Source organism: Cotesia glomerata, linkage group LG2 (assembly GCF_020080835.1).
Source record: "Cotesia glomerata isolate CgM1 linkage group LG2, MPM_Cglom_v2.3, whole genome shotgun sequence".
Taxonomy (NCBI): domain Eukaryota; kingdom Metazoa; phylum Arthropoda; class Insecta; order Hymenoptera; family Braconidae; genus Cotesia; species Cotesia glomerata.
This window is the reverse complement of record NC_058159.1, coordinates 15,318,490-15,340,645: the sequence shown is the minus strand read 5'-3', so window position 1 is coordinate 15,340,645 and position 22,156 is coordinate 15,318,490. Positions and strand designations below refer to the sequence as shown.

Sequence of the window (22,156 nt, the reverse complement as noted above, 5' to 3'; positions counted from 1 at the left end):
ATAAAATTATCCAACTGTAGTATTTCTGCTCGTTCATTATTTTATTTCTTTATCTGTAATTTGAATGATAAACTATAAATAAAAACTATAATTTATAATTAATTATTTTTTCTTACTACGCTGGTCGAAAGTACGAGGTTCCCGCTGCGATTTCACGGCAGAAAGCCTCACATTTATGCCGTGGTCGAGTCGCGCATGCGCTCTACGACGGGGAGCCGAAAAAATGTATTCATGCACTGACAACGAGACACAAGGCGGCAGAAAGTCCGAAAGTCGGTAGTCGCGTTTGTCGCGCTCACTCTATTACTTATGTATACAAGCCTAACCTTACTTGTGATTGTTATAAATGTACATATCTGTCTTGTTATGTGTCAATGATTTTAGGTTGAAACTAAGTTAATTACAGAAAATGAATATTTATTTTAATAAATGAGACTTGTTGAATATTTAAATTACAAAAAAAAACGAGAAATATTTTTTATTCTGATAGGAATTCTCAAATAAATAAATTCATTATTGAACAAGTAATTATTTGAAAAAATACACAAACAGATTTTTTTCTTAATTTTTTTTTTTCTATGCATTTTACGATTATGATTTCATTTTTCTGTTTTTTTTTTTTTTTTTTTTTTTTTTTTTTTCTTAAAATCAGAGTTAATTTATAATATATGTAAAACTTTAAATTTATTTAATTAAATTTAAATCTTTTCTCAAAAGAAGGTAGTAATATGATAGATTATATAGTAATATCTGTTTTGTCGAAAACTATCCACTTAGGATAGTTTCCGTAATTGTTTTAAAAATTATAATTAATTTGGGATTAGGATATTAAATAAATTATGCGTCGATTTGTAGGGGAATAAAATGAAGATTTATTTATCCCCAGAGGAGGAAAACTCAGTTGGACTGAGAAAAAACCTCCTCGAATGAAAAAATATACAAGTAAGAACGCAAAGCGTGTAGTGCGAATAAAGAATATGTGTAAATTGCCGTCGCAAACAACACAAACGAGGTGAGCTCAACCTTCTTAGAAACGCAAAATGTATTAATTCAGAATTCGTGAATTGACGCTAACTTTTAAGTTAACTAGAGTCAATTGATAGTGCAATACTAATTAATTGACGTACAACGTCAGTGTAGATACTGATTGATTATAATTATTAGTGTAGGAACTAATTAGATAATTTGATATCAGAATCGAATAGTTGATGAAATTTGATTCGATAGAATGATGATTAAATATTTAGCAATGAATTTAATATAATTTATTACAAATATTGCGTGTTAACTATGAATTGACTAAAGCCGCGTGGCTGATGCAATCCTTTGTCAAAATGGCGCGTAATAACCGCGTGGCGTCACTTATTAATTTTGATTTATTTAATTCACTGAACAGTTACTAATGAAATTTAATGATTCGAGAATTTAATTGGTAATTGAAGTTAATGAAATTAATAATATTTAATGAATATTTTTAGTTTTAAAGTAAATGCGTAGTATATGTAATAAATCAGAAAACGATTGGCACAGAGTAGTCGTACTAGTACAAGCGTCCAAGCACAACTGCTTGCCGCCGGCCACGTGAGCCGGCTTCTCTCCCGCTAACCAAAGCACGCATGAGCGACAGCCATGGTGTGACACGAATTTTCACGAGTTGGAGCGATCAAGCCCGAAGGCGCAACTCCTCTTATAAATTTTTATTAAATGTCTTTTCTATCGGTTAAACAATATCTTTATTGACAGGTGTATTTGATGCCTGCCCCCCCCCCCCCCCGACCAGCAGCACTCGCATCGCTCGTGCCGCAAATGTCGGGGGCAGGCATCAATTTTTTTTAACGCAATTTTTAACGTACTTTCGACCGCAAAGCAAGAAAAATAGTATACACTACATGCGCAGAAAGTTTGAGAGCCCTGAACTGCGCGCTGTGATGCCCTCGGCTTCGCCTCGGGCATCATGGCGCGCAGTGCAGGAATCTCAAACTTTCTGCCCTTGTAGTGTAATATACTATTAGTCTTAATTGGAGTTTGAAGTATCAAACACAATTTTTACACAAGCTATGACCACATCTGAGTGAGCTGGTACGATCGCCGCATAGTATTGTTCTCGTCTCACATCTTCGATGCTGTCGGTTCGCAACTACCAATGTTACTTTTTTTTATTATTTTTATCTAATTAATAATTTTTTTCTTTTCTAATTAATTGATAATTATTATAAAAAAATTTTTATAATTACTTCAATAAATAAAAGAAGGCAATGATCAAATATTGTTTTTATAAACTGTAGCTATTTCGTGAAATTTCAATGGATTATTGAATATTAGTTAATAATTTTTTATCATTGATAAATATTATGAATTTTTTTTTTATTTCAAGTCTTAAAGACAATTCTTTAAATAATTTTCAATAATATATGTCGACAGCGTCTGATGAACGTGTGGTTAACCCTTCGTTACTCGCGCTATATGGGGATTCCCCGCACAACACTACTTAACCTAATAGAGTTGGCGTGAGTACGAGTGAGACACTAGAGAAAGCGCGAGTAACTAAAGGTTAAACTTTTAGCTTATCGAGACGCGCCAAGTCGCGTGTTCGAGGCCGCTAATGTCAAATTTTTTTAATCGATATTTTGGAAGTTCATCGACTTATTTGTTTATAAAAAGAAAAAAATTAGTTAGTGTGGATTTGATTTTTTTTTAAGTTCATGAAATTTGTTTTTAAAGAGAAATAAGTTTTTAAATAATTTTTGAAAAATCGATCTTTCATTATTAGGTTTTCTGGATGATTCATAAAGCTTGGAATTGATTGATACTCAAATAGTTGAATAAATTTTTCAACAGTTAATTAAGTTTATAAAAAAAAAAGAAATTCAAAAAAAGATGATAAACAAATTTCTCTGGGTATCTGAGCGGTCGCTTACTATCATTATTATTCGCTTCACATTATTAAGTATTATTTTCTTCATTTCCCTAACAACGATTTGAGGAGAATGGCGGACGCATTCTGTCTCGAAGTTCGGTTCAAGTTCTCGTAGAGCTCATTTTTTTTCAAACTTTTAAACTTCATTTTTCGATGAAATTTTTTTTTTCCTATTTTTTTACAACGATTCTTTGTTACTGATAAAATTTTGCAAACAATTACTTTTTTTTTTAATTTTAACTATTTCTTCAAGCTGAAATTCAAAAAATTCAAAATTATGTATTGAAATTCAAAAAAATTATTTTGAATTTAGCTAATTTTTTTATTTATAGAAAACAACAATAGCTATATTTAAACAGTGAATCGAAAAATTTTTCGAGGAATTACAGCTATTTGTGTATAAGCGCTTGAGTGAATTCGCGCTTTTTCTCCTGGCCAACTAGACTAGAACATTGGCACGAGAGGAGCAAATGGACTTCGGCCGCTCTTGACTTTTTCCGAGCATATAAACGCTGCTCGCTCACGGATACAGTAGTTTATTGCTGTGTGGTGTGTGGGTTTAGAGAAGGGGTAATTTTTATCCACGATTTGCTTGCACTGGTCGCGCGTTTTGGCACCAGAGATTTTCTTTCTTTGTTTTTCGTGTCATGTGATGGCGCACTTTGAGTCGGTTTCTCCACTATCGTTCAGTCTATTATATAGTCTACGACAGTGTATACGCTACTCAATGATTAATTGTGCTCTGTGATACGAATAACGTTTCGGACATTGTTTATCGTACTTTTTTATTATATCAATAACATTTGTTATTGAAAAATCAATATATTTTTTATTATATTTTGTATTCTTTATACATAGTGTGCATGTTTTGTAAAGTGGTGTGATTTTTTGTAAATTGGTGTAAGTGATTTACAATTTTTTACAATGGCACCACAAAAAAAAATTCCTAAAACAACAACTTCAGTTAAGAAGAGAATGCAACTGAGGCGGTATGTAACTTATTGTATTATGACCCTGAATTTAACAGACATTTGAAAAATTTTTGGTTTTTAATGTCAATTCATTTTTCATAAAAAAAATTTTATATGTAGAAATAAATAAGATAAAGTACCTCCCTGATTAAAAAATAGTATTGACACGAAGAAAAAAGTATTGAAAAGTATTGGATTGAGTAGAAAACCAATACTTTTTTTTTTGTTTCAATATTTTTTATGAGTAATACGCGCATTTTATAATTATTCAACAATAAAATAGTTGATTTATGTAAGTTTTTTTAATTTTAAATCAAAACAATCAGATTATTGTTAATTTGAAAGTTGACATGACGAGAATAGCCGATAGATGTTGTTTTCTTTCGTGAAAACGGTACTAAACCGTAAACCTCAATTTAAAAACTTTTTTAAACTATAAATATTGAATTATCCGTTATTTCGCGCTTCAATCAACAATTTGTTTTGTTGATGTTTTGTTTTTCTTTTGCCTCAATTTCCAGACCTTACATTTATATAAATTTATAATAGATTGGATAACTCAAATACATGTTTCAATATACAAACCAATTTAAATAGTGATGGATGTGACCTTCTACATATTTACATTTCTGATACAGTTATTAACCAACTACTTCGCTCTATTGTAATAAAGCGTGTGATCGTTATTTAAGTATTTTTATTATAACTTTATAAACTTTACTTATTTTGTCAATGTAATATTAATAATTATTGACATCAAGCAGCCCACGCTTTTTTTACAATAAAGTGAAATTTCTGTTTTTATCGCGATTTTAATTTCAAACTTGATGAGGATTATTTACAACGTGAACAGACCTTACACAAGACCTATTTACCGTATATTTGTGCCATTTCTACACTGATAGAAAGGTTATCTGGACTGAAGAGAAAAGAGAAAAGAGTTTATAAAAATAAAAAAGACCATTCGGCAGCCGAAATGGAAGTAGATTTCATCATGAATAGAAAAAAATATAACGAAGATTGTATACAGAACTAGGGCTTTTAACTTATATGCAATCGACAAAAATATATATCGATGGACAAATACTAAAACCAGTGCAATAGCAAATTTTATAATTGGCATAGGGGAATGGGGCATAATTTTGAGACTACTCATATGACATGGACCTCACATTAGAGCTTATTTAAAGAGCTTTCGGATGCAATTTACAGAATTGCAATAAGTTATCCCATTCAAAAGTTATTCGAGTTCGAAAGTAAAGAAATATGAATTTTTATGATTTTCAAAATTTTGAAATCCTGGTATTTCTAAATTACTTGACCGATTAAGCTCATCTTCGAACTTGACTTTGGTATTTATCTGTAGAATAAGTATGTTGAGTTTGGTAGAGATCCGTTGTAAATTGGCGACGCTATCGTCCTGACAAGCCGCGTTATATCCCATATATATATAAATATATATAAACTTTTGAACCATATGCATTTTCTGAATTCGCTCGACGAGCTGAGTCGAAATATAGCAAAATTTTTCAAAAGTTCCGTCATGAGGACCAATGCAATAGTTAGATTTCTATGAAATCTACTAAAATTTCATAATTGGCATAGCGGAATAGGACATAATTTTGAGACTACACATATTATTTGGTACTGAAATTGAAGCTTATTTTAGAAGCTTTTAGATGCATTTTACAGAATTTCAATAAGTTATCCCATTCAAAAGTTATTCAAGTAAGAAAGTGAAGAAATATGAATTTTTATGATTTTCAAAATTTTGAAATCGTGGTATTTCTAAATTACTTGATCGATTAAGCTCATCTTCGAACTTGACTTTGGTATTTATCTGTAGAATAAGTATGTTGAGTTTGGTAGAGATCCGTTGTAAATTGGCGACGCTATCGTCCTGACAAGCCGCGTTATATCCCATATATATATAAATATATATATATATATATATATATATATATATATATATATATATATATATATATATATATATATATATATATATATATATATATATATAAATACATACATATATAAACTTTTGAACCATATGCATTTTCTGAATTCGCTTGACGAGCTGAGTCGAAATATAGCAAAATTTTTCAAAAGTTTCGTCATGAGGACCAATGCAATAGTTAGATTTTTATGAAATCTACTAATAATATGGAAAAGAAGTACATTTCTTGAATGAAGAAAAAAAAATTTGAGCTAATTGTTTTCCTTATAGTAGTCTCGGTTCAAGAATTGTTGTCTTCAATCAAGCTAACCTTTTGATCAGTGAACATAAGTTGAATATTATATTTAAAATATTATAGTTGATGATATTTTTGTTTGTGACGAGCTCCCCGTTCCGGGAGTAAGAAATAAGCGTGCCTGCTATCTTTCTAGGCTGTTATAGGCGTGGCCTGAGTTTCTTCCTGGAAAATTTTATTAAATATATCACTACTTGTGAAAATCTTCATCGAGATAATGAGACTGAGTTATGTAATTATAATATTGTTATTAATCTAGACAGATTAAATTGGCGTTAAACTGCATATTTTGATTTTTTTTTTCTTTGACAAATGTACGAAATTAAATAAAAGGTCATTTGATTTTTCGATTTCACTTAAAATTACGTTTCAATATTCCGTTTACAGACACACATACATAACTACAGTTACTTCGACAGTATATTTATTAATTTTTACAATGAGAAAATTTTTTTTTCTTCATACAAATAAAAATTTGATTTTATCCACAGAATTATCGTATTTCGAGTTTAGGAATAATTCATATGACTTTCCCAGGAAGGTTATGAAAAATTATTTTTAGCATATTTTGTGTGATTAGTGAATCAAAATATGCTTGTCGGGCATTAAAGGCGTTGACTGCTTTAAACTCCGCCTTCAAAGATGACCATATGCATCACTTTCATATTGTATGAAATTAAAATTGTTGTGACATGTTTTAGTTGGGAAATTGTTGGAAATTATCGTACAACTCTGTAAAAATTTTTTGTTATCTATCATATTCAGCTGCTACCGAAAAAAAATCGATAACCTCTACCGATTTTAATCGATTGTCTCTACCGAAAAATCGGTAGCCTCTACCGATTATTTTTTTTGAGGGTAAAAGGAAAGAAATTAAATTTTATGTTTCATCTTCATTTTTTTTTAATTCTCATTTTGAGTATTCTCTTTCTTTTTTGTATTATTGTATAAATATTAGTAATTCTCTGTAAATATGTTTTTCGCTGTCCCAAGCATTTTTTTATTAGAAAAATTGTTATTTTGTTACTAAAAAAAAATTTGTTACGAAAGTAAAAAAACATTTCTATTTGCAGCATTAAAAACTAAAATGAAACAAATTTTGGTCTTTTGCTGTAAATTCGTAAACCACCGAGATAACAGTCCCCTGGGCAGTCCCATTCCCAAAATTAAAACTTTCAGATTTAATTTTAAGCTAATCGTCCATAAAATATAATTTGGTCTACAATGTTTATAAACTTAATTAGTTAACTAACAATCTCTTTCAATAAAAAGTACCGAAAATTAATTTGTTTCATTAAATTTATTAAACCAAAGTTTGTCCCAGGCATTTTAAGAACAGTCTCCAGCCAGAAGTCCAACACGGAAAAAAAGTGGCTTTTAAATCTCATCAGGTGATACAAAAATTGTATCACCTGTGAAGTCAACAGAGGTGAACCTGAATTAACATCACTCGGTGATACAATTTTTGTATCTAATGTATTTTAAATGGCACTAATTTGACGGTAATATGCGCGCCCTTAAACTTTGAAATAAATTTTTCAAGACAATATTTTTTTAGCATCGAACATATATAATCATCGGCCATGTTATTTTCACGTTTTTTTATAACAAATTCTTAATCCTATAATCCCATCATAAAGTTGAGATGAAATGTATGTGAAGCTAATTTATTCGTGATGTGATTGGTTGAAAATATTTATTCTCATTCTGATTGGTTAAAAGTGAATATAATATACATAAACGACACATAAATATACCATGACAATAAATGACGCAAGCGCTTGCGTGCGAAAATTAAATTCTAGTAAATAAAAAAATACATACGACACAAAACATTAACAACAAATATAACCTATACAATATTCCGGCGCATGCGTGTAGTGCACGCATAATTTACTTCACTGTGATGTGAAATGTACATCACAGTAATACAATATTTGTATCACCTCACACCAAAACTAACGCCACTCGTACAATCGGATTTTTACATCATCAGTTGTGCAACTTTTAAATCATCTTATTTTTCCGTGAAAGCCAAAAAAAATTGGTTGTCTGTAAAGTCGGTTTAGGGACGATAGTTTTACTTGATAACGTCATAAAAAAACATTGATGAAAAATTGCATACTTTTGTGAATTATTATCACTGAATTATTATTTCGCATTTAAAAATTAAAAAATTTTGATTATTTAAAAAAATATTTTAACAAAAAAATTGACTCGTTCATTTATTGATAATTAAAGATTGATACAATAATTTGATAATTGATATAATTATTATTATTTATAATTAATATTAATTTTTTTATTATTCATTCATCGTTGATAATTTTTTTTAATTTATTTATTTATAATTAATATTATTCATTAACAATCATTAATATTATCGACAATAATAATCTGATATAATTGATATTATATGCCATAAATTTTTTTGAAACTAGTTGAAAACATTGTTTAATTTTCAAATATTATTAACAGTTTTTGAAAATTTAATTTAAATAATTTGTTCAAATATAATCACGAACAATTCGTTATAGACCGGTGTTCTAACTGCTAGCTCTGACGTCACATAAAAAGAGAGATATATGTCACACAAGCCAACGCTTCAGCTTCTCTATCGTTTGTTTGATCGTGCCTCTCTATCGCTTGTTGCGCGCTCTCGCTTGCGCACACAGGCTCAGGCGGAACGTTACATTTTTTCGTGAGCGCTGTCGGTATTCATCAATTTATATATAAGACGTTATCACGTCAAAAATCAAGCGTGTAATTTTACCTTTTGTAAGGTTTATAAGGATCTAACAAGCCTTAAGTTGAAACCATAGGGCTTTTAACGCTTTTTCGCCATTTTATTTAGTGTCAAAGCACCGTTTGTGCTGGAAATAAGTGTCTGGGCCACTTCAAAACTCAGTCCCCGGGCAACTATTTTTATTTATAATTTCTTTATAAAATTGAATCCAAAAGTCTTAATATTATTCTAATTATTGTAAAGATTCATTGAAAACTTGAAAAGTTAAATGCATTGAAATAGTTTACTTGATTTCTTTTAATTTGATAAAAAAAACATTCCTCTGGCAAACAGACCACTGTCATGTTATATGGCAAAAGATATGTGTATGGCAAAAGACACACAAATATCGCAAAAACAAAAATTAATTTGGCTGTTTATTTATTATCATTAAGCTGATAGTTTTGTAACCCTTCATAATTTTTTTTCTAATAAAATCAAAAATAATTTGGTCGGACAATTTTGTACAGATTTAAGACGTCCTTACAGAGAATCACCCATATAAGTATGCCCCGAGGATTGTAAGCATCGATATTTTTTTGACTTGCACAGATTCCAGTTTCCGTCGAATTAGTCTCTACATTTTACCCTTGTGATTTTTCTAGCTAATGTTCATTGTAACTTTCAACGTTCAATCATTATGACATTTCCGTGGCTTTCTTACAAACATGCACATGTATGGTGTTATTGTAGTAAAATCGTCGTAGAGCGAATAAAAAAAATGAAAATCGTAGCTGTAAGTATCTACTTTTTGGATCTGAGTTCCAAAAATTTTTTCAAAAAAATTTTTTGGTAATTTTAAGAAAACCGATGAAAAAAAATTTCGAAATTTTTTTAGTTTTTTTTCTTAGTCTACGGTATTGGAAAAATTTTTTTTGACTTCACCTCTATATGCACCAAATAACCTGTTTATTTACCTTTAACCCTTCAGTACCCACGTTCTTTTTAGTGTCTCACTTGCACTGCAGCGACCCGACTAGAAATTTTAGTGAGACGGTAGTTTGCTCCAAATGAGGCATGCCGAATGTCAAACTTGCTGCAAGTGAGGCATTCAAATGAGGCCGATGTTTGGGAAGTAACGCAGTTGCGAAGCTCAGCCTTACTTGGCTTCCAAATTCGGTGGCTGTTTGGAAGCCACACTTGCTGGAAGGGTCCTAAGTTCTTCTGCCAAGATTTCGACAAGAAAGTGAAGCCAAGAGCGAGATTTTTCAAATATTAAGTGAATAAAAAAAAAACAAAAAAAATTTTTTTTCTTCTTTTATTTAGTATTATTTTTTATTATTTTATTTTATATTTTCAGTCATTTTTTTTTCGTTTTTTAGGGTTTTTCTTACTATGCAGAAGTTTTTTTGGATTAGTAGATTTTATAGTTCAAGGGAGAAGGAGACGATGGAGTTAGATACATACACTCGCCTGAAGAGTAATTATAATTAATAACTATTAATTACTAAAAACATGTCGAACGCGAGACTCGAACACTGTACTCGACGCACGAGAGCCCTATACCATACCGCGACGCAACGCCGATGATGAGCGACCTCTTGCCTCAAGATAGTTATAAGCACGACACTTATCGGTTACCGTTGCAACGGTCGAGTTAGGAATTCCGATACTCCTTCGCAAATGCCGTAGATTTCTCAAACTCGGCAAGCCGAACTTCAGGAAACCTTTGGAATACCTGACTAGGAGGAAGTAACGGTAATTAAAGGTTTGCCGAAGTTTGGCATACCATCGATGTCAAGTAAAATTTCCTCAAATCAAGAAAAACGTTCTTAAATCATGAATTTCTCTATTTAAACCAAGAATATTAAGCTCTTAAAAAATATATACTTGATTCAAGAACATTTTTTTTTCTGTGTATTAAACTGTGAAAGACTACTTAACATTAGTGGTTTTCTACATATTTTTGATTAGGCGCTTGTTTTCCCAAAAAACTTATGATGTTTTTGAGCTCTTCGAGCTTAAAAGTGAAATTTATGTGTTGTTTTGAGCTCTATGAGATTAAAAAGAAAGCTTTCCTATGCTTTCGAGCTCTTCAAGCGCTAAAGTTTGATAGAAGTTTCATATAGAACACACTGATACAAAAATTAACTTGACTCAAGATCGAGCCAAAATGTTGCACCATGAATACCATTTTGAAGAAAATGAATTTTTTTAGTCAAGAAAATTAATTCTTGAGTTAACAGATTATTCTTAGTCTAAGAAAATTTTCTTGTTTTAAATATTTAATCTCTCGGCTGACGGTGATCGAAATTACTTTTTTAAGGTAGTACTTCCGCGACAGTCCAGATGAAAAATTTTGGCTCACTATCCATATTATACGTATAGACAGAGCTAAGGTTGTAGGTTAAGTTTTTTTAACGTTACTGTACTCGTCGACTACTATATATTCTCTATACATACACTGAAAAAAAAGTTCTCTCATCCGTACGATACGAGATTGCTACTGACACGATCTACACTTTACTATCTAGAGGAGAGCGAGGTTAGGAAAACTGTATACTAACGGTAGCAATACGTTTCGTGAACGGCACCGAATAGATCGTGACGGTAACGATTCAGACTGCTACTGGTAGCCTCTACGGATCGTACCGGTAACGATTCACTTTTACGATACAGTAGATCGTGCCGAGCAAAAAACTTCTTTTTCAGTGTAGATAGATAGATAGATAGATAATAAGTTTATTGGTTTCTGGAGCCTAAGCCTCTCAGAACCATCATCAAATATATATATTTGATTATGTATACATTTATAATTAGTGTATAAAGTACAGAGTTTTTGATACATAATAATAAAATCAAAATAAATATAGTAATTAACAGTAATAACGGTTAATCATGCTTATAAATAATACTTGTGTTATACATATTGTGACGTTATTTTTCACATGGGGTCTGTGACAACTGAGCGTCACATCGAGCACTAGCTCAAAAGTTCAAAAATATTGTACAGCGATAACCCAAGATACTGTAAATAGAACGATTTAAAATTTTTTTTATTGATTTATGGTAATTGTGGATAGTTAGTTACAGGGTTAGGTAAAGTAGGAGGCCGCGATATCAAGCCTCGCGGTAATACAGGATTTGGGGAATTAGTTCGCGAATTAGTTACAGTAAGATAGAGGAGTGATCATCGATCAAGAGAGTTCGAGTTCGACCGCCGTCCGAGACGGACGTGTTCCAGATAGTCGGTCTTCAACCGTTGTCCAGGTTAGACGCTACAGAAAAATTATTCAGTCTTCGTCCAGGATGGACGCGTTCCCGATAAATTTTTATTCGTCTTCAGAGACGATTATGCTACAGATTCTCTCTTTTTTTTTTGTTTATTTAATTAATTATTTAATTAGCTTCGAGTCGTTTGGGTTATAGCTACAGATTTAAGAGTAATAACGAGGAAAGTGATTGAGTTTTGTGTGAGTAAGGTAAAGTAAAGAGTAAAGTTATTAGTTGGCGTCTCGAGCTTGTGGACGAGTCTACGTTGCCGTGGAGCGGGACAATAAGTCACCCGGCCTCGTGGATGCTAGGTAACTAGCCCTTTTGAGACTCCTGGTGGACTACGGAAGTCCAGCTGTAATGTTGGCGCTCCAACATGGGAGGAGTCAGGTGTGAGTAGGAATCGGTTTTAGTAATTTTGCCCTTGTGGTGGTTTTGGTATTTCTGACGAGACTTGACCAACCTCGCCGAGAGTACCGCTGGTCCACGTTAATTTTGGCAGGCCACAGGTGTGATCGGACCATTGTGCCTGTGGAAGCCTTTGGTCAGTGTTAATTTTGAGGGTTAGAACCTCTTGTAAAATCCTTTTACGATTCCCTACTTATACCGGCTCCAGGAGAAGTAGCCACCATGGACGATCCTGGCTCGGGAAAAGGAAAGAAGGTATTATTTAATTTATGTTATTTCTGTCGAGTTAATTTCGTATTCTGGGGAATAGTCCTCTTGTAAAACGTTTGTTGCGGTACGTTTTAAATTTATTCCTTTTCTTTGAGTAAAGTAAGAAGGATGCTTAGTTTAAGGTATATTTTATGAGTTTTTATTTTGTACGGTTAAGAGAGTTAAGGATTTTGTGAAGGGTATGTTTTGAAGCCCCAGGTCATTTTAGATATTTATACTTTAATTGGGTTATCGCTCCAGTAAGAATCAAATGTAATTAGAATTATTTAATTTTTGTATTTCTAGCTAAAAGTTATATTGAGTTCTGTATGGTTATATTTATTCGAGTTTCCGGTAAATTCAGTTCCTGTATCTGTTTTGTTGTAACCCTTATAGTTAAAGTTTTGTTAAGTTTTTTGGGACTTTGTTAATAAATCAGCTATCAATCCGAAACATCAGCGTCTTGATTTACACACGTTTCCCCAACGTGCAACCGGATCACCCCCTCTCTCCACAATCCACACACTGAGCGACACCGAGTATACCCAACTTCTCTGCTGCAGCTCCCAGCCTTATTGTTACAGTTCTTTGAGTTTTGGTAATTTCTCGCAAATAAAATTATCTGGCGTCCTTACGGTTATAGATGAGGCAGTTCGCGGGAGTATGAGAGTCGGAAGTATAACGTTTGGGGTTAAATCTCTAGGTTTCCTATTAAAGATATCGTTTGTAGTTTAGTTCAAAGAGACCACCCACCAACCCCTTAAATCTCCCAGAGATTTTAACATTTTATAAAATGGCGCCCAACATCGAGGCCTGAAAAGCGCGGGAGTCCGCACCGATCGAACACCTGTATCGAGAAAAACGATGTGTAAATCAAACAACTACGCATGATTGCATAGCTGGATTAGGTTTTGTGGAATTATTTATTAAGGTATTATTTTTGGGTAGTATGCTCTTCGCTTGAGTTAAAAATTTAAAGAATTTAGGAAAAATAGTTATTGCAGTTATTTATTCTCAGAAAGCACCTTAGATTATTTTTCTTTTGTTCAAGTAAAAATTCTGAGAATCAAAAATCTAAAATATAAAATTATTAATTTAAGTATTTATTCCCGGAAATACTGATGGTATTTCTTTTGTTTAGCTCAAGTAAAAATTCGTAGGATTACAGAAAAAGCTGAAGAAAGAATTTCTTTGTTACAGTCAAAATGTTACATTTACTCATACCTTTTTTTTATATATGTGCTTCATCTCTAAAAATTATATTTATATTGAGCATTGGAATGTCTAAACATTCGCACACGTGCGGGCTACAGAAAAAGAAAGTTATAGGAATGCATCATATTCCTAACTTAAGTAAATAAAATTTTATTACTTTATTACGGTTCTTAGAAATCCATTGTTACAGCGTAAATATAATCCGCTCAAGAAGTGACAAATAGTCGGCTACAGTATTACGCAGAACAAAGGGATTTTTGTATTAAAACGCTATAGTGTTGCTAGGCAAAACAACCACTTAGAGGCGGCAAACACCACCGCACCTCTCTTTCTCACCTACAGACAAGAGTCCATGTGCTTGGTAGCACGCGCCACGAGAGCGCCACTCGAGCGTCCAAAATCTTCCAACGCACCCGAGAGTGGGGAGAGACAACACTACCGAGTTACGCACGGGAGAGGGTAACCCGAAAGGGGATAGTGGGCCTTCTAAGCGTTCTGATTGGCTAAGACGCTCGAAGAAAATTCGATTACCAATTAGAAACAACGACGAAGAAGAATTTCGGGAGACAGCGACATCCTCGGATAACCGTCGATCACCGATCATTCTCTCGTGAAAAATTTGTGAACTTCAGACGTATCTGCAAGTATCAGCCATTTTCAAGTCCTCTGTGCTTTATCGAAAAGTTAAACTACGTTATATATCCCAGTTACAGTATTTCCAAATTGTTTAATTAAACAAATTCAGTTGATTATAGACGCTACAGTTATTTTGCAATAAAATTGGAAAATCTTACAGTACAGTTACTTGTTTAATTGAACTTGTTTCAATTATTCAAAGAAATAAACTACGCAGTTAATTACTACTTAAGTTATCGAAAAGCTACAGTCTATCTTACCTTGTTAATTATTAACATTGTTAAGAAATTACGTACATAAAATTACAGAACAACAAATTAAGCTACAGTATTAAGTGAAATTAGAATCAGTGAAGTGAAGCTACAGAATTAATTTACGACACCTGATTGGTAAGTTTAGACCTACCGCTCTAGTAATCTATTCTATTATTCTCTACTTAAAATCCTTCTAAAGCCCTAGTTAGCCTATCGAGTTACAGTTGCCTTTCTTAAAAAAAAAAAAAAAAAAAAAAAAATGTCTAACGACGAAGGTCAGTCAACGGACGCTGAGTTTAATCCCAAATTATTTGACGATACAGAAGATTTTATATTACGCTATCGTAACCCACCACCGATAGGGGTACGTATACAAGAGAATGTAGCTACAGCATCGGGCGGATTCAACCCGAATACCGCTACCCCAGGACGAGGTCGAGGACGTGGTCTTCCCCCACCCGCGAACTCGGGGACAATACCGAAATCTAACCGCTACAGTAGATCAGATTACAGGCATTTACCGACCGACCACGTTACAGTACGACGACCAAGATCTAGAGACGAATCTCGGCGACACAAAGTTCGCCCGAGCCCCAGAGATTACGAGGTTCCAGAGGACGTAAGCAGTTCAGATCATGATAGCAGAGCCCCGGCGAGACCCAGTGTCTCAAATTTAATGAACGTGCTACATAAATGGCACGTGAGCTTTGGAGGAACACCCGAAGAAGATGTAGAGACCTACATCATGAGGATGGATGAAGCTCTAGAACTCGCCCCCGCTGATGGAACAGGCTTGCGTAAAAGTCCTTCCATTTACGTTCCAGGGAGCGGCCCTAACTTGGTACCGCGGCCACTCACGAAATCTTAGATCGTGGACAGATACAGTTAAGGCACTACGTTGCAGATTTGCCGATCCAGACTATCAAATTTCCTTGAGGGAGGAAATTTCCAACCGCACTCAGGCCAAAGATGAGTCGATCAGCCACTATTTGGCTTGTATGAATGGCTTGTTTGAAAGAACTGACCCCCCATGGCCAGAAATTGAAAGAATCAAATACGCCCATCGGAATATGTTAGCCTCGTTCCAGTTAATATTGCCCTTGGAGTCGTGCACTTCAATGGAGGACTTAGAAGAGCGCGCGTTCCGCCAAGAACGTATTATACAACGATCCAATATCTACAGACCACCTCCATTACCGCGACACTCAATGTGCCCCTCGTTTGCATTCACGGGGTCGACAAATACGAGTTACAGTAAGAGGCGACCAGAACAAAGAACCTCAGGTAATCAGTACAGCAAACTATCTCAGTTACAGTCAGCCCAGGATGACATAGGTCTAGAAGAGGAGGGAGACCCCACTGCATCCACGGACATCGACGAAGCTCCAGTAGAACAATTAGAAGCGTTACAGTTGCGGAAAGAAAATCGGAAACCGACAAGGAATTTCCAAACAAACGTTAAAGCCACTCAGGCGAGTAGTGAAGCAGCCAGACCAAAGAGTAGTAAAATACTACCAGAACCACTGGCTACCAGTCTGTCGGTCAAGGAGACCCAACAAGCTCCCGATAAAGTTACAGAGTCCAACCCTACAACGACAGAGCCTTTATGTTGGAATTGTGCCGGAACCGGTCATCGTCGCCGCGATTGCCCAGGACCAAAACGAGTGTTTTGTTACAAGTGTAATGCCTTGGGTTACACCATGGCTAACTGTCCTTTCTGCCATCAGGAAAACGCGAGTTGGTGAGTCAGCCACCGACACACGACTCACCAGCGATGGGAAAACCGTCGGAACCCCAGGAGTCGAAAAACTCGGCCCAAGCTACAGAAATAATTGATTTTACTCAGCTACAGAAAATCTCTTCGGGAAAATCCCCTACAGCCTTTTTCGTTACCGTTAACATCGCCGAACAGCCATTAGTAGCCCTAATTGACTCAGGGGCCTCAAAATCCTTCATAGGACCAGAAGGAATAGCTCTAGTTACCAGGTTAGAACTGGGAGTTGATATAATAACTCCACGGCGCGTCATACTCGCCAATGGCGGTATACAACTAATAGATCGCGCGACAAAAGTTAACGTGCAGCTACAGAACTCAATCGTTGAGACTAAACTCCATTGGATGCCATCCTTGTCTCACCCATGCATCCTTGGATTGGATTTCCTCCAGAAAGCAGAGATGGTAATCGATTTTTCAGTCAACAGATGGCACATCCGCTCTCGGCCAACTGAACAGTTTCAATTTACGGCCAACCCCGCTCAATCGTGCACCGTCCTCTGCTGCGGTATACAGACATTATCTACAGGGGAAAAGGAAACGCTACAGAAATTTCTGGACGAGAACATACAGTCTACAGGGAGAATAGGGGTCACTCATTTAGTAGAACACGATATCGACGTGGGAGATCAACAACCCATTAAGCTCAAGCCGTATAACGTTACGCCGATCATTTTAGAGTCGATGTGGAAGGAAGTCGACAAGATGTTAGAGGACGGAGTCATTGAACCGTCCCACAGTCAGTGGTCCAGCCCTGTTGTGATGGTACGCAAACCCAACAATAAGTGGCGTTTTTGTATTGATTACAGGAAATTAAATGCAGTTACAGTGAAGGATGCATATCCGCTACCGAATATGACAAGCATTTTGGATCAACTCAGGAGAGCGAGGTACATTACGACCTTAGATCTTAGTCAAGCGTATTTTCAAATTCCCTTGACTCTTCGAGCACGTCCTTTGACGGCCTTTGTGGTACCGGGAAGAGGGTTGTTCCATTTCCGGAGAATGCCCTTCGGGTTGACCAACGCTCCAGCGACCTTTCAGAGAATGATTGATCACATCATTGGTCCAGAGATGTATCCTCACGTTTTTGTGTATTTGGATGACATCATAATAGTTACAGAAACAATCGAACAACACCTGGAGTGGCTAAAGAAAGTGTTGAAGAAGCTCCGGGAAGCGGGTCTAACAATTAATAGAGAGAAAAGCGAGTTCTGCTGCTCAGAAGTTCGTTATCTCGGATTTTTGGTCAACTCAGACGGACTTCAAGTCGACCCAGAGAAAACAGCTGCAGTACGTGAATTCCCAGTTCCAAGGAACATTAAACAATTAAGACGATTCCTGGGAATGGCGTCTTGGTACAGAAGATTTATTCCAGAGTTTGCGACAATCGCTTCACCACTTACAGCCCTCTTAAAGAAAAATCAACCATGGGAATGGGGCCCAGATCAAGATGTCGCCAGCGAAACACTCAAGGAATGTTTAACTTCAGCTCCAGTACTGGCTTGCCCAGACTTTAGTAAACCGTTCACGCTACAGACTGACGCTAGCTCAGTGGGTCTAGGCGCTGCGTTGACCCAAGTCATTGATGATCAAGAGCGTGTCATCGCGTATGCGAGTCGCGCATTAACCGACGCAGAAAAAAAGTACACCGTCACAGAGCAAGAATGCCTTGCTGTTATCTGGTCGATCCGTAAGTTCCGGTGTTACTTAGAAGGATACGAGTTTACAGTGGTTACAGACCATAGCAGTCTACGATGGTTACATAACCTCAAGAACCCGACAGGTAGACTCGCGAGATGGGCTTTAGAACTAATGGATTATTCTTACACCATAATCCATCGCAAGGGTGCCCTTCATCATGTTCCAGATGCATTATCCAGGATTCCAGAGGGTTATGATGAATCCCTGGCAGTTATAGTTGAGGTTCCAGATCGCTGGTACGACAGGCGAAGGAGAGATATACAGCGTAGACCAGACAAGTTTCCAGATTGGCAAATAGAAGAGGGAAGACTTTATTTCCATCGACCTACATACTTCAACGACGCCGAGGTTGAAGATCTTGATGCGTGGAAATTAGTCTTGAGAAAGGAGCATCATCAACGAGTCCTCAACGAGAACCACTCCACGCCAGAAGCAGGTCATCTCGGAGTTGATAAAACCTGCAGGCGAATAGCCAAACGCTATTATTGGCCGAACATGTTCCAGGATACGGTTAAATTCGTTCGGCACTGTGAAGTCTGCCAACGTACCAAGGTGGAACAGACACCACCTGCAGGCTTCATGGGGAAGAAAAGAGTTCAAGAACCATGGACTATGGTTGCTACAGACATTATGGGACCGCTACCGAAGAGTATGAATGGATATTCATACCTGTTGGTTATACAGGACTTGTACACCAAGTGGATTGAGTTAAAGCCGCTAAGACGAGCTACAGGTGCAACTATCAGCGAAGCACTAGAGGATCTAGTTATTTTACGATGGGGAGCTCCGAAAGTTTTACTCAGTGATAATGGAACTGAGTACCTCAATAAAGACATCCGAGTCTTGACAGAGCGAGTGGGATTCCACCACATGACAACCCCACCATATCATCCCCAGGCAGATCCGGTAGAACGTGTCAACAGAGTTCTAAAAACAATGATCACCGCTTTTATTGGGAACAATCATCGAGAGTGGGACAAAAATATTCCACAGTTCCGCTTCGCGCACAACTCAGCGTTCCATAGCTCCATTCAGGCGACCCCGGCCTTCCTAAACATGGGTAGAGAGCCAGAAGCTACAGTTACACTAAGAAGAGACCTCGAAGGTGATCCAGACGTCGTTCAGCGACCACCCCAAGAGTGGACTGAACGAATGAGACAGCTGGATTCTTTGAGGGGAAGTATAGTACACGCTCTAGATTCAGCATTCCAGAAGCAAGCTCATTATTACAATCTTCGACATCAAGACCGAGAATATCAAGTTGGAGATATGGTATGGAAGAAACAATTTATTTTCTCCCAAGGTGATAAATTTGTCTCATCAAAACTTAGTGATCGGTTCCATGGACCATTCAGAATCACAAAGAAGATTTCTCGAGTAGTATACGAGCTCAGTGACCTTACAGGAAAGATAGTCGGAAAATTTTCTGTCCAACACCTCAAACCCTACTTTATTCCCGACTAATTCCTTTCTCTGCAGTTTCTGCTACAGTAGTTTTAGTTACAAAAAAAAAAAAAAAAAAAAAAAATTTTAATAAGATTCGTTTCAGGTTCATTGTCCAGCATGGCAGATTCTAATCTTTCAAAAGAGATTCAGGATCTTGAGGAGATCCTCTTCATCGATCTGTCCCAGGATGACGACGATGAGTCGGCCGCGACCGAGGCTCCGGAACTCCCAATGGACGACGCCATGTCCGTTACAGCCGAGTCCGAACAACAGGACGAAGAAATGCCGCCCAGAGCAAGCACTACGCGCGGCGAAAGTTCCAGACAAGCAGGTTCCAATCAACGAGCTACACTCTGGGAGAGCCCCGAGGGGTTCTGGAAACCGCTACTCCCGCATCTTGAGACACTACGTTGGCTCAGAGAGACCGAGCCAGAGTTGGTGACAGCTTTGGCTAAGATGGCTGTCCGCATGAGCCACCGCCTAGATGATTCGTGCCCGCTACAGATTCTGAGTGGTTATAAGGTACGGCGATCAATCGAAAACCTACGACCGTACCTACTGTCGACGCAGAACAACAAACCACGTCGACCACGGTAACGACCAGTGTCCAAACGGACCTACCGAAGACTAGGGTAAAAACCACGCCCGTTACAGCGGAGATCGGAACGCAAACCGATCCAAGAGATGAAGGAGTCCAGGTAGCCATGGAGGTTGTAGAGGAGGCTCTACGACAGGTGACCACAGCTCTAGGAAAAGTTCACGACAAAGAGAACGTCCTGCAGAACAAAAATAACGCTCAAGGAACGTTAAACAACGTACAAAACAAGAACGCTCCAGAATCTACGAAGTTCCAGGGAAATCAGTCCAAGGGTGAGAGCCGAGGTACGATCCCTAAACACTCAAAGGACCCGTTACCATCGAGTGAGAAACCAACTCTCCCCAAGAGACCAGAGTATCCAGGAAGTCGATTCGGCCTGATCCGGAGTGAGCAAGAGCTCCAGAACCCGATGACCCCACCAGTTCCACCAACTAAGGAGAGGTTTAACACCTACCCCTCATCCGAATACCGGTCAAGTCCCAGACCGTACTCAGCTCAAGAAAGACTGAAGAGGGCTCGTGATCCATCATGCGAGTCCCCAGTGATCCTGGAAAACCAGATTCCAAGACGTTTCCAAGATCGACGAGTTCCAGAAAGTAGATTAGCCCAACAGCAACAGAGTACAGACTTCCAATGGATGGGGAAGCCGAGAAAATGCTGGAATTGCAGACGAGAAGGCCATCCATTTAGCTCTTGTCCAGAGCCAAGGCACATCTTTTGCCAGATGTGCGGTCGGGCCAACGAGACCGCACGGACGTGTCCAGCATGCGGCCCTAAATGGCGAGCCATGGGCCCGTATAAGAAGGAATATGGGGGCAATGTTCCCTGGGAACAGTTAAGAAAAGCACCCAGGAGGTCTGAGGCAGAGAAATCTCCTCCAAGAGACTAAGACTTGCCATGTAAGTCCCTCAAGCTACAGTACCGTTGTATTCGCTCCGGCGATTACGTTACCGTAGGCCATTGGGTCTAGGAGTCAAGCTCCACGAGTCGTAAGACGACAGCTACAGGCAGTTCAAAAACTGCAAAAAGTTTTTGCAAGTTCAAGTCAAAAGAACGTGCAAGTCCCCAGCCATTAACGCTAAGCCAGTCCGAGGTGGAGTAAAGTTCCAGTTGCTTGAGAAGTGGTTCAACATCAGAAGCAGCTCAAGAAGAGGTTCCAGTAAGCAGAGTTCAAGATCAGAGGAAGCAGAATGCAGACCCGGTAGACTCAGACCTCCCCCGGGGGGAAAGGGGTTGTGACGTTATTTTTCACATGGGGTCTGTGACAACTGAGCGTCACATCGAGCACTAGCTCAAAAGTTCAAAAATATTGTACAGCGATAACCCAAGATACTGTAAATAGAACGATTTAAAATTTTTTTTTTATTGATTTATGGTAATTGTGGATAGTTAGTTACAGGGTTAGGTAAAGTAGGAGGCCGCGATATCAAGCCTCGCGGTAATACAGGATTTGGGGAATTAGTTCGCGAATTAGTTACAGTAAGATAGAGGAGTGATCATCGATCAAGAGAGTTCGAGTTCGACCGCCGTCCGAGACGGACGTGTTCCAGATAGTCGGTCTTCAACCGTTGTCCAGGTTAGACGCTACAGAAAAATTATTCAGTCTTCGTCCAGGATGGACGCGTTCCCGATAAATTTTTATTCGTCTTCAGAGACGATTATGCTACAGATTCTCTCTTCTTTTGTTTATTTAATTAATTATTTAATTAGCTTCGAGTCGTTTGGGTTATA

The 22,156-nt window shown here is 37.0% G+C and overlaps 1 protein-coding gene across 1 annotated transcript in view; it reads left to right on the top strand.

Moving 5' to 3' along the window:
• Positions 1-3,602: 3,602 nt before the first annotated feature.
• The window catches only part of LOC123258433 (uncharacterized protein DDB_G0287625-like), a 54,281-nt gene continuing 35,727 nt past the window's right edge, over positions 3,603-22,156 (top strand). The window contains exon 1 of the mRNA XM_044718434.1: positions 3,603-3,906. The gene's annotated coding sequence lies outside the window, so the exon portion shown is untranslated. The remainder of the gene's footprint in view (positions 3,907-22,156) is intronic.